Source organism: Gouania willdenowi, chromosome 21, assembly GCF_900634775.1.
Source record: "Gouania willdenowi chromosome 21, fGouWil2.1, whole genome shotgun sequence".
NCBI classification, from domain to species: domain Eukaryota; kingdom Metazoa; phylum Chordata; class Actinopteri; order Blenniiformes; family Gobiesocidae; genus Gouania; species Gouania willdenowi.
The window spans coordinates 9,417,121-9,428,161 of NC_041064.1; the positions used below are offsets into that span (position 1 = coordinate 9,417,121).

At 37.8% G+C, this 11,041-nt stretch overlaps 1 protein-coding gene across 14 annotated transcripts in view; it reads right to left on the reverse strand.

The window, feature by feature from the left end:
• map2 (microtubule-associated protein 2) overlaps positions 1–7,773 on the reverse strand; it is an 83,776-nt gene extending 76,003 nt beyond the window's left edge. For 11 of the 14 annotated variants that reach the window (XM_028435689.1, XM_028435700.1, XM_028435698.1 and 8 more), the window contains exon 1: positions 7,684–7,773. The gene's annotated coding sequence lies outside the window, so the exon portion shown is untranslated. Of the gene's footprint in view, positions 1–4,364; positions 4,514–7,683 lie in introns of those variants that run through there. The other 3 variants (XM_028435691.1, XM_028435692.1, XM_028435690.1) reach the window with 2 other exon arrangements.
• Positions 7,774–11,041: the final 3,268 nt, after the last annotated feature.

Below are 11,041 nucleotides of genomic sequence, written 5' to 3' on the forward strand. Positions count from 1 at the left end.
GTGATCTTGTTCTTTCGGTCATGACCCAAAGTTCATGACCATAGGTGAGGGTTGGAACGTAGACCGACCTGTAAATCGAGAGCTTTGCTTTTTGGCTCAGCTCCCTTTTCACAATGACGGACTGGTGCAGACTCTGCATCACTGCAGACGCCGCACCAATCCGCCTGTCGATCTCTCGCTCCATCCTTCCCTCACTCGTGAACAAGACCCCGAGGTACTTGAACTCCTCCACCTGGGGCAGAACCTCATCTCCAACCCGGAGAAGGCACTCCACCTTTTTCCGGTCGAGAACCATGGACTCGGATTTGGAGGTGCTGATTCTCATTCCGGCCGCTTCACACTCGGCTGCGAACCGATCCAGTGAGAGTTGAAGGTCACGGTATGTTGGAGCCAACAGGACCACATCATCTGCAAAAAGCAGTGATGCAATACTGAGGCCCCCGAACCGGACCCCCTCAACGCCCTGACTGCGCCTAGAAATTCTGTCCATAAAAGTTATGAACAAAATATTAGATTTCCTATGCAATGTAATGAAAATAAAACATTTTAATAATGAAACTTAAACATTTCCTACCTTTTTAAGTTACTGTGAATCTCCCTTTATTATCTTACCTTCTAATTAAAGTGAAATCATGACAACTTATTCAGTACCTTTGAAGTAGCTCACTAAACGTTCACAATTAGAAGATTTGCCTCCCACGTCAATATGCCTCCGACTGCCAGGTCACACAGTGGCGTTTGTGCCCACACACTGCTCTACGGACTCAAAGGAATTAATGATGCACTCTGATAACGTCTTCATTACTGCATTATATCACAAAATAAAGGCTTGAATTCACTGATCAAAGAGAATGTTCACGCACTCAAGAAGAAACTCTAACTTGGGAATCATGTGATGATTCTGTCGTACATGACTGCGGAGCTACTTGTGGCTTTGAGCTCAGCTTATCATGCAATGAACTACACAGCACTTTGGAAAGCATTAGCATGGCAAAGGACGGCATAAAAGAAACAAAATGAGAACGAGAAAAAAGTATGAGTAGAGTGAGCAGCAATGAGTCACCTTTGTGTTTTTGTGACACAGCCGGGCCCACGCATGTCTCTCTATCTGCTTTCTGTCAGGTGTAGTGGGCACAGCTGGGAGAGAAGAGAATCACTATACAAAAGAAATCACCGTTTTATAGAAAATGAAAAGATGGGATTGGACCAACGCTGTCCACTTCTGTGGTTCAGTTGTTGTCCTTCACAATACTGCAGTCAGCACTGAACACTCACTACTGGAATACAGATGGACATCAGTAGAACTACAGCATCAAAGTTTAGTTAGTGAGATGAATCTTAGTTTGATTTAAAAAAGCAGAAATAGTCAATATTTAACCCAAGTCATTTTCACAGAAAAGCTGGTCAACTGTACGCTATAATAAACAACAAACAACCTAATATGTTGTTACCCACATGGCATATTTGGTATAGCACTGAGTTCATAAATGTAGCTATATGTAGAGCTTGGAATTTTATTTTTTTATTTTAGTCTCAAGTCATTGGTGTTATTTTATTCATTATGACAAACCATTTATTCTATACAGATGCCTTTATGGAAAATAAATTCGGTTCCAATTGTCTCATCTTTTCCTTTTTAAGTATATACATGAGATGTTTACTGTGTGCAAAGGAACCGCGGCAAGATTTATTACCAAAAATAAACATGGGGTGAAAGTAACCAGTAACTTTTAGTTTGAGAACAATTTAATTGAGCTACTTTTTAATTGAGTATTTTATGTATGACTTACTTAATCAAGTAACAATACTTCTACTTGAGTAGGATATATCAGTTCTTCACACCTCTGGGGACAACCCTTTAAAATGAATTCTTTATATCTGAGTGAGAAGCAATCTTATTGTCAGGTATAGTTAGTTTGTACAATATGGGGAATTTGTTTTGGTGTGTTGGTTCAAACTCTCAGCATCAACATTCTGCAGCTATCTGCATCTCTTCACCTTCTGTCAGGGAAGCAGCTATCATATAAGTAAACACAAACAAGCCCTGACCAAAGTTACTGTAAGCATATGATGATGCTGGGACACAATGAAGTACCCGAATAAAAAAAAAAGCATCCCAGGGGGGTCCACAAAAGCCTCCTGAGGTTCTGTTTATGTGAAGCCAAAGTGGTACAGACTCCATCCTGCCAAATTCAGCCTGTGGTCCAGCTGTCACACGGTTCAAGTGTGCTTAAGTTAATGGATATTCAGCTTTTTAATACTCTGTGGAACCGCTTGGGGCCAGCAGCAGTAGACAGAGGAAGAGAGATGAGTCAGGTTTACTTTCCAGGAGTCAGAGAGCCATTACAGAGACTCCATCATCTATCATACTGACATGTCTGAGCACAAAACAGAGCCGTGGTCCAGACTACAGCACATCCTCACCATCATTAGGGTTTTGGAAACACATCACACATTAATATGCCATTTTTACACCAAAAAACATGTGATTGATCGGAACGATTGTCCTTTGTGAAAAATGTCCACTCCCCCTGATTATCCCGTTCAAAATCTCACGATAGGTGTAACAGATCGAATGGTAATCGTGTAATCCTGTGATTGGAAATACACGCAGAGCTTCATGTGAAGTGTTTTTTTATTGTGATCAACGAGTGGTTCAGATTATTGACTGCATTCAAATCTGAAAAGGAACTGGTAGAAAGACAGGTCTATCTGATGGTGTATAAGCTGAACTGGTAATGAGTTTACCTGGTGAAACGTCAAGGCAGAAGCCTCTCCAATCACACGGCTACGAGTTACGTGCAAAACGTGAGCGTAAATTCGCAGGTTGGTGGTGATTAAAAGCTTCATAAATAATGTTTTGCGACCATATCACACATTTCCATGGTATTTTTTTTAGGTAAACAGGTGGCCGAGGGTTTAGCAGTGTAGCTAATATACTATTGTGACGTAATCTTGCATGATTTCAGCCTAATTCACGATTCTGTAAACCATCTGAACCATATAAAATTAAGCTATTAACCCTGATTAGCATGTTTGATTATGATTTCAGGAACTGCTATAACCAGTAAAGTAATCTAAATAGGGAAAGATCTTGAAATGGAAAAGATTAATATGATGCGGAATTGATTTGAGAAATTTTGAAATGGAACATCGGAGGCCCTAACTTACATGTGTCAAACTCATTTTAGCTCAGGAGCCAAATACGGAGCAGTTCATCTCAAGTGGGCTACAGATTTTAGGCAGGAAAATGAGTAATTCGAACGATATTGTGCTCTAGTTTTCACTTCCATGCATAAATAAATGATAAAATATGTATAACACTGACGCTATCAAAGCAACAAGTGAAATTTTTGGATTTGGTCTCCAATTTTTTGTAATTTGGGGAATTTTTGTGGAATAATGTCAAGAAAATTAGAGGATTATGGAAACATTTAGAGTTTTTTTTTAACAATTTGAGATGAAAAAAAAAAAAAAAAAAGATTACCACCATCATGTGATATAAGCGTGGGGAAATCGTGAGCCCGGCTAATATTGTGTATTATGAATGTATGTATTGTGCAAATTCAAGCATTATTTTTGATATATCTAGTTGAGATATCAACAACTGAATTAGTTGGTAATTTACACAATGATTCATGGTTTCTCTGACTTTTTTTTAACTTTCTGCTGTGGGCCAAATCGAATGGTCTAAAGGGCCGTTTTGCCCCCCTCCCCCAACTTTCGGAACGCTACGCTGCGCCGCGTTTCAGACCGGACCCTTTTCAACGATGCACTTCTAAACAGGAAGGTAAACAGTAGTGCTCTGGTGTTAGTTATTGTGTAAATCGTATGTGTAAATGGATAAGAAAGACACAATTAAAAGCTCTGAAGCTACATGTGAGCATGTGCCTACGTGCGCATGCCTCTGCTACAGGAGAACAACACTCAAGGACACAGAGGCATGGTTAGCTTAGCATGTCGGCAATAATAGACAAAAAAAAGAGAGCATAGGATCGCAATTTGTAATTCCTGTAATGTGGAAATAAGTCCTGGTGGAGCTGCAAACAAAACGTTACCTTATTCACCATAAGAAACCACCACACCACTGAACATGCAGCATTTAAAGCTAGAAAACAAGCTAATGCTAAAGCTAAGCTAGCACAGCAAGAGTCATTGGGCTGTTGTTGCAAACTTGTATTTCTACTAGTGTGGAATTATTCTATAATATTCAGTCATCATGACAGTAAAATACACCATCCTAAGTCAATCGACGGCAGTAATTCCTCTCTCAACCAATAAAAAATGCTGTGAACATCTGATTATGCATTAAAAAAAATACCGTTGTATACCGTTAAAATTTTTAAAAACATTTAAGGTCTTACCAACTTTCTTGACAAAGCACATTCATACAATCTGTCCATAGGCTCATTGGTCCAAAGTCTGCATGAACCAGGAAAGGCAGAGAAAGACAGGACTGACAGTCAGTTGGCACCAAGCTCTATCAAATGCATTTGGTGCTACTGCCAAAGCAACATCTGAGAGACTCTGATGTCATCCTTTCAAAGTACCTCTCTCTCTCTTTCACACACACACTAAGCATTACACACTGTCCAAGTGGTGGTGATTCTGTTGTCCAGCTGACTGTGTTTGTGGGAATCAATAGGATTAGACTCTCTCGTTGGCTTAACTAAAGCTGGGCAGCAGCAGGATGTGGCACTACACCTTGAACTGGCAGCGGACAGTGTGAACCATCCTCTCTCAGTTGGATTAATGTTCTCCCATTTTAAACACACACACAAAGTCGTTTTTTAAAAACTGTAAAATACATTTTCTGAATTGAACCGTCAGCTTTAGTTTTATTTTAGGCATACACATTATTACCGTTACTGCTGAGACAAGAATCCCGTCTCCCTTTGAAGAGTCCGTATCAGAGATCATTAGTGCAAACTGCTCATGTCAGTGAACAAACGCTCGCTCTGACCTAATTATCCTAATGATCTTACTAAGATACTAAGAGCTGGAGGAACAGGTGACGTTTAATACTCAAACCATTCACAACCACTGTGGAACGTTACATGAGCAATCACCTTGGTAACCACTTGGTATCTTTACCTGCCTTATTCTGTTTTATTTTGGTTTGGTTTTTTTTTTTTAACTAAAATAGTGGGACAATGCCTCGTCTTAAGGTCAAAGTTTTCAATTTAAGCAACACTATCATAAATCAATGATCTGATGATTGATGACAGTTTATTTGGGAAATTGATCCAATATTAATAACTGTCCAATATTAATGTATCTGCTTGCATATAAAATGTACCATTTAAACCATTGCTTTTTCAAGACAGATTAAAACGATATGTATATATATTTTTTCCCAAATTACTATTCTGATTTAAAATAAAATACCACAACAGAAACTCAAACAACTGTATTCTACACTTACACAAAAAAAAAAAAAAAAAAATCTCATTAAAATAAAATGTGAACAAACTAATTCTAGAAGGAAAAAAAGGCTCTGGGGTCGCCAGAAATTTGAGATATAAAAATGGGGTCAGGACCCAAAAAAAGGTTGGGAACCAATGTTTTAAGAACTCTAATACATAGTGTTTATTGGATTTATTGAGGCTATGTTTCAAGTTTTTTAAATAATATCACTTGATCAAGCCTTTTCTAACATTACACAGTAAAAAATAAGTACTAAACGTATGCATGATTTGTGCCAATATTGTTTTGATATCGTCACAAATCCTCAAGGCAGTAATATCGGTGTAATATTGTAAGAGAAAAAGTTGTAATGGGACACCACTAACCACAGCGAACAAGCAAAACGTTATAAAACGGGCTTTCGAAAGAGAAGGAACTAAGGAAGTTAAGAGTAGAGACATACATAAACATTTAGGTGGACTGAGACTCCTTCACCTTGTCTGGAGTTTTGTAGCAGGTCAGTTGTAGCACTTTACATTTTTAGCTTCACAAAATAGCCTTTCACTCTAGAGCTTTTTTCATTACAGCCTTTGGAAATACATAGGGAACCATGCGTCAAACCCAAGGCCTGGGGGCCAAATCCGGCCCTTTAGAACATCCAATTTGGCCCACAGGAGACAGTAAAAGAACAGAAAAAACATTAACTATTGAGTAAATTACCAAATAATCCATTTGTAGATATTTCAAATTCACCAATTCAATAAAACTACAATATCTTTCGGGGCTTGCAATTTTCCTTTGTTTATATCACAAGAATAAAGTCATTTTTAATTGCAAATTGTGGAAAGAACATGAATCTTGCATTTTCTCACAAACAATTCCACACAATTCTTCAAAAACTGGTTACAAAATGAAGATTTTTTTGATTCTGCAGGGACTGATATTAAAAACTGGGACATCTAAAATCTGAGGTCCAATTGAGATCAAACTGGTCCATATTTGTCCCCTGAACTAAGATGAGTCTGACACCCCTGATGTAGGTCAAAAACATAAGAGTAGAGTAGCAACCCAAGACACTATAGCACGCACCCATTTCATTTTTGTTTTTTTTTTACTGAGATTGATAACGCGAAAGAATTGTGTTGTGCGACAGCTGAATCTGCACCGTGTGGCTCAACTAACTGTATAATGCAAAGCTGTCAGCATCTTTTCTCCTGCTGCTTCAGTTCAATCCTTCATCAAAAGAGGCACTCCTTCCTTCCTTCCTTTTATTTCCTCCCTTTCCTCCTTCCCTTCCCTTTCCTTTCCTTCACTTCCACCCTGTGCATGACTCAATAAACTCAGCCTCATCCTGGATGCAGCAGGAAAACCTCAAATCTGTAGGTGCACACGCTGCTGGGGTTACTGGGTTCTTTACATGGGATTCAATGGCAGCTACAGTATATGCTAATCACACCACAGAAGCATGGACGGGGTGTGTAGGAAATCCAATGTGGGGGTTCACTTAGAAGCCATTCAGTAAAAGGTGGAGAACATAAGTTAAGGGTAGGGACAGGGTTCAAGGGGAAAGATAAATCAGTAAACAGATTAAACTGAAGGAAATTTAGTGTAAAATAAACAAATACAATGTATTTGTTTTGATTTTTTAGATCAGGAATGAGGGAATATGACTCAGCAGCAGGAGGAGCACCCCCTCAGATCAGGAACATTGAATATGACCATCAGATCTATGCAGGGAAACACATCATCTATCTATAAAATAGATATTTTTATAATTCTGTTTTGCTGATTTCTAATGCAAACCTGTCTGTAACAGTTTTAATAGACCACTAAAGCCAGATGGCAACACATTGCCACAGAAAACAACAAGGTTTTCCGCAGTAGTAACCAGCACATTGCAGACATCAATGGTTCAAGCCCTTGAAAACCCAAGAAGAACAATTACGATGAACGCAATTAAGTGGGTTTCCTCCAGCTATTCCCTTTGGGGGTCATTTGCGTGCTGCAGTGGAAGATTTCCCCGGAGTCTCATTCCTCAACACTGCGCCTCAGAACCAGACTGACACCCCAACACCCTGCTTTAGTCCTGGGCGCAAACAATGCGTCCCTTTCCCATGCATCCGCACACACACAGAGGAGCACCTCATCATTCCAATCTCTGTCTATTACAACCTAACATCACCCAGACATTCGATCTACATCTAAACCCTGATGTGAAAACAAGTTGGTTGTAACGTTAGGGTGAAATAAAAAGCAGTAACAATGGGTTTTTATTACCTGTTCAGCGCAGCGTCTTCCAGCGCAACACCGGCTTCAGTCAGTGGACACAGAGGCTCCGCAGCATGCGCATACCGTAATGCCTGGAGCTGCCGCGCATACACCAGAAAACACCTCTGAACTAGTGTTTACGGTGACGTGGTGACTCTCATCTATCATAGAAAAGGAAAACTACGGGATCAAATAGGTTAAAAAAAAGACAGTCATAGGTCGATTGTATAAATACATGTTTGATAATGCTGTGTAAAATTCTGCAGTGAAATTATTAATTCATATAAATGATCCCTTTTGATGAATAAAGTATCTATTTATTTAGTGACAGGCAATATTATCGGCCGATAATTGCCTAAAACTGGGGTGTCAAACTCCTTTTATTTCAGGGGCCAAATACGGAGCAGTGGGCCACAGACTTTAGGTGGAAAATGAGTAATTTAATCTTTAAGGTGCTCTAGTTTGCACTTCCACGTATAAATAAAAGATATATTAAGGTGTGTAAGGCACTGATAATGTCAAAGCAATAAAGTGATATATGTCAGTCCCTGCAGGGTGTTCACTTTCAATTTATTTGATTTTGTGACCCCATTTTATGTAATTCGGGGAAATTTTGTGGAATTCTTTGAAGAAAGATGCAAGGTTGTGGATAAATTGAGAGTTCTTTTAACAATTTCAGATTAAAAACAACTGCCATCATGTGATATAAGCGTGGAGAAATGTGAGCCCTGCTAATATTGTGGCGTTTCATTGAATTCGAATATTAATTTGGAGATATCTACAACTGATTTAGTTTAATTAGCACAATAATTCATCGTTTCTCTGACTGTTTTGTTGCTTTTGCCGGGCCAAGAATTTGACTCATGGCCTAAAAATGTAATATCAGTCTACATCGGTATTAGTTTGTCCACCCATATTGAAAAACTGTTTTGTGCTGTTGTTTGAGACAACACATTAACAAATATCGCTCTTTTCCATCACTAAAATTGATTAAGTATTGTTATTTTTGCACAGATCATGTGTATTTGTTGAAAATATCCCGTGTTGCATCACATTAAAAGTAGCCATAACCTGTTATTTTCTTAATATTTTACCTAAAATTATGGTTGTAGGCGTCTACGTATATATCGGTATCAATTAATATCAGAAATTTAGTGTTGGACAATATCGACATGAAGGATATTGGCAAAAATATATTTTTTTAAAGAATAATTTGTACAGTGTTCCTTAAGAGTATGAAGCATTCTGCGTTGGTAAATAAAAGGCTAACAAAATGTCAATTAGTAGAGAATAATGTTTCTGTTAAAGCTGTATTTTACTCCTTAATATTTAAGAATTAAACTCACCTGAAGTCAAATGAAATCTTGTTTTTACATGTTTTGCATCCATGTTTGTCTCTGTCTTGGTATCAATCAGTTTTTAATGATTTCAGGTGTGTTGAACCAGAGGATTAAAAACATGACCGTAATGCTTGGAGTAAACCCGCATCCACTGTTTAGTCCTATATGTAACAAAGAAGCTGTCAAATATTGTAAAACCGAGAGCGCCCTCTAGTGAAAAGCTGACGTACTCTATGTTTGCTTCTCAATTAGCATTTAAAATGTTTTTACTGGTTGTGTGGGCTTCATTACTCACGGACGAAAGTAAAACAAGCGTTTTCACCGAAGCCCTCCTTCCTTTATTGACAATTAGAGCTTTTTCACAATAAAATACTTACTTCCTGTTTAAAAAAAAATATGAGAGAAATCCAGAACTGTAAAATAATACATATGAATAATTCATTGTAATCAATTAATAACATTTCTGTATACATAACCAAATTATATTCATTACTTCAGTATGAGAAAATAACTTTTTTATAATAATACAAACAATTGCCTACGTGTTGAATTGAATTTAATACATTTATTTTCTGTCCCTCAGTGAATTAGTAATTTTGCCTTCAGTATTAGATCAAATGTGATTTCAGCTAAATGTTCATGCTGAAGCCTATTCACGTGTGTATTTATAGTCTTGCAATGTAGGCTGTATTATTATTGCTGTAATGAAATGTCTAAGTCTATGATTTGCAGTGTGAAAGCTCAGTTTGTACAATTAAAAAACCATCAAATACTGGTAAAATGCTTTTTTATTATTAAAAAAATAAAAAAAATTGATTTGACTAATATTTACTGTAAGAGTACAAAACAACATGGGCTTATATACATATATATATATATATATATATATATATATATATATATATATATATATATATATATATATATAGCGATCGCTTTGATGTTTGATGACTTCTGCGTAATAATTCCAGCAACTTCTTTTTGAACAATATGTTAAGTTTTCATTTAGTCAAACAACAGTTTTTTCAGGAAATTCACTTTAATCTCCTGTTAACTGCCAGTCTTCTCCAGAGGCGTATGCTGATCGCTTCGATGTTTCCTTGACTTCCGTGTAATAATTCCAGCAAGTTCTGTTTGTCTTCTTTTTGAACAATATGTTCAGTTTTCATTTATTCAAACAACTGTTTTTCAGGAAAGTTCCTTTGATCTCCTGACATATTTTGACTGTCAAGTGCCAGCCTTCTTCAGAGGCGTCTGCTGTTTGCTTTTGATGTTTCCTTGACTTCCAGCAAGTTGTGTTCGGGAGCATTTAGAAAAAGCAGGCGGGAATGGGTCCAACTGTAGGCCGTGCTCAACAGGAGGGCTTTAAACCTGTGCCTCAGCTTTACCTTTATTGTGAAAGGGGATCTGGGTCACTGCACACAATCAGTGAAGCATCTGAATGCAAATAGAAACTGACCTTGAAACTGTTCAGCTGCTGTTATTCTATAAAGAATTACTTAAAGAATATCTCATTTCAACTGTGTACATGATAAGTGTCACATCTTAAACATCAATAGCCTTTTTTTTTTTTTTTTACAAAATTGGCACACATGTACTGAGAGGGACGGCCGTGGCCACCATCCGTCCCTCTGGGCCTCCTGGAAACCATGAAGGACATTATACAATGAGGACTTAACATTCACATTCTGAGTGGCTGCAGTTTAAAGAGGCCTTCAATGGCTTTGACCTCCATTAATGTTAATCACCCAAATCACTAAAACGACCTCGCAACAATACGCTCATCTCATATGCATTCATAAATCACACCTGAATAAAACAGACAAGCAGAGACCTACAGCTGCCCTTCACATAGCTGTGATAAATTCACCTTTAGCAGAAGTGACCAAACTGCTGTGAACTGGTTTATTACAACAGTTTATCTCTGTTTTAACCTCACAGTGAAGCTCCAGGATGGAGAAGAGAGAGCAATGCAGGGAAAGGCCAGAAACATACTTTTGAGAAGGGTTTTTTAGTGGATATATATT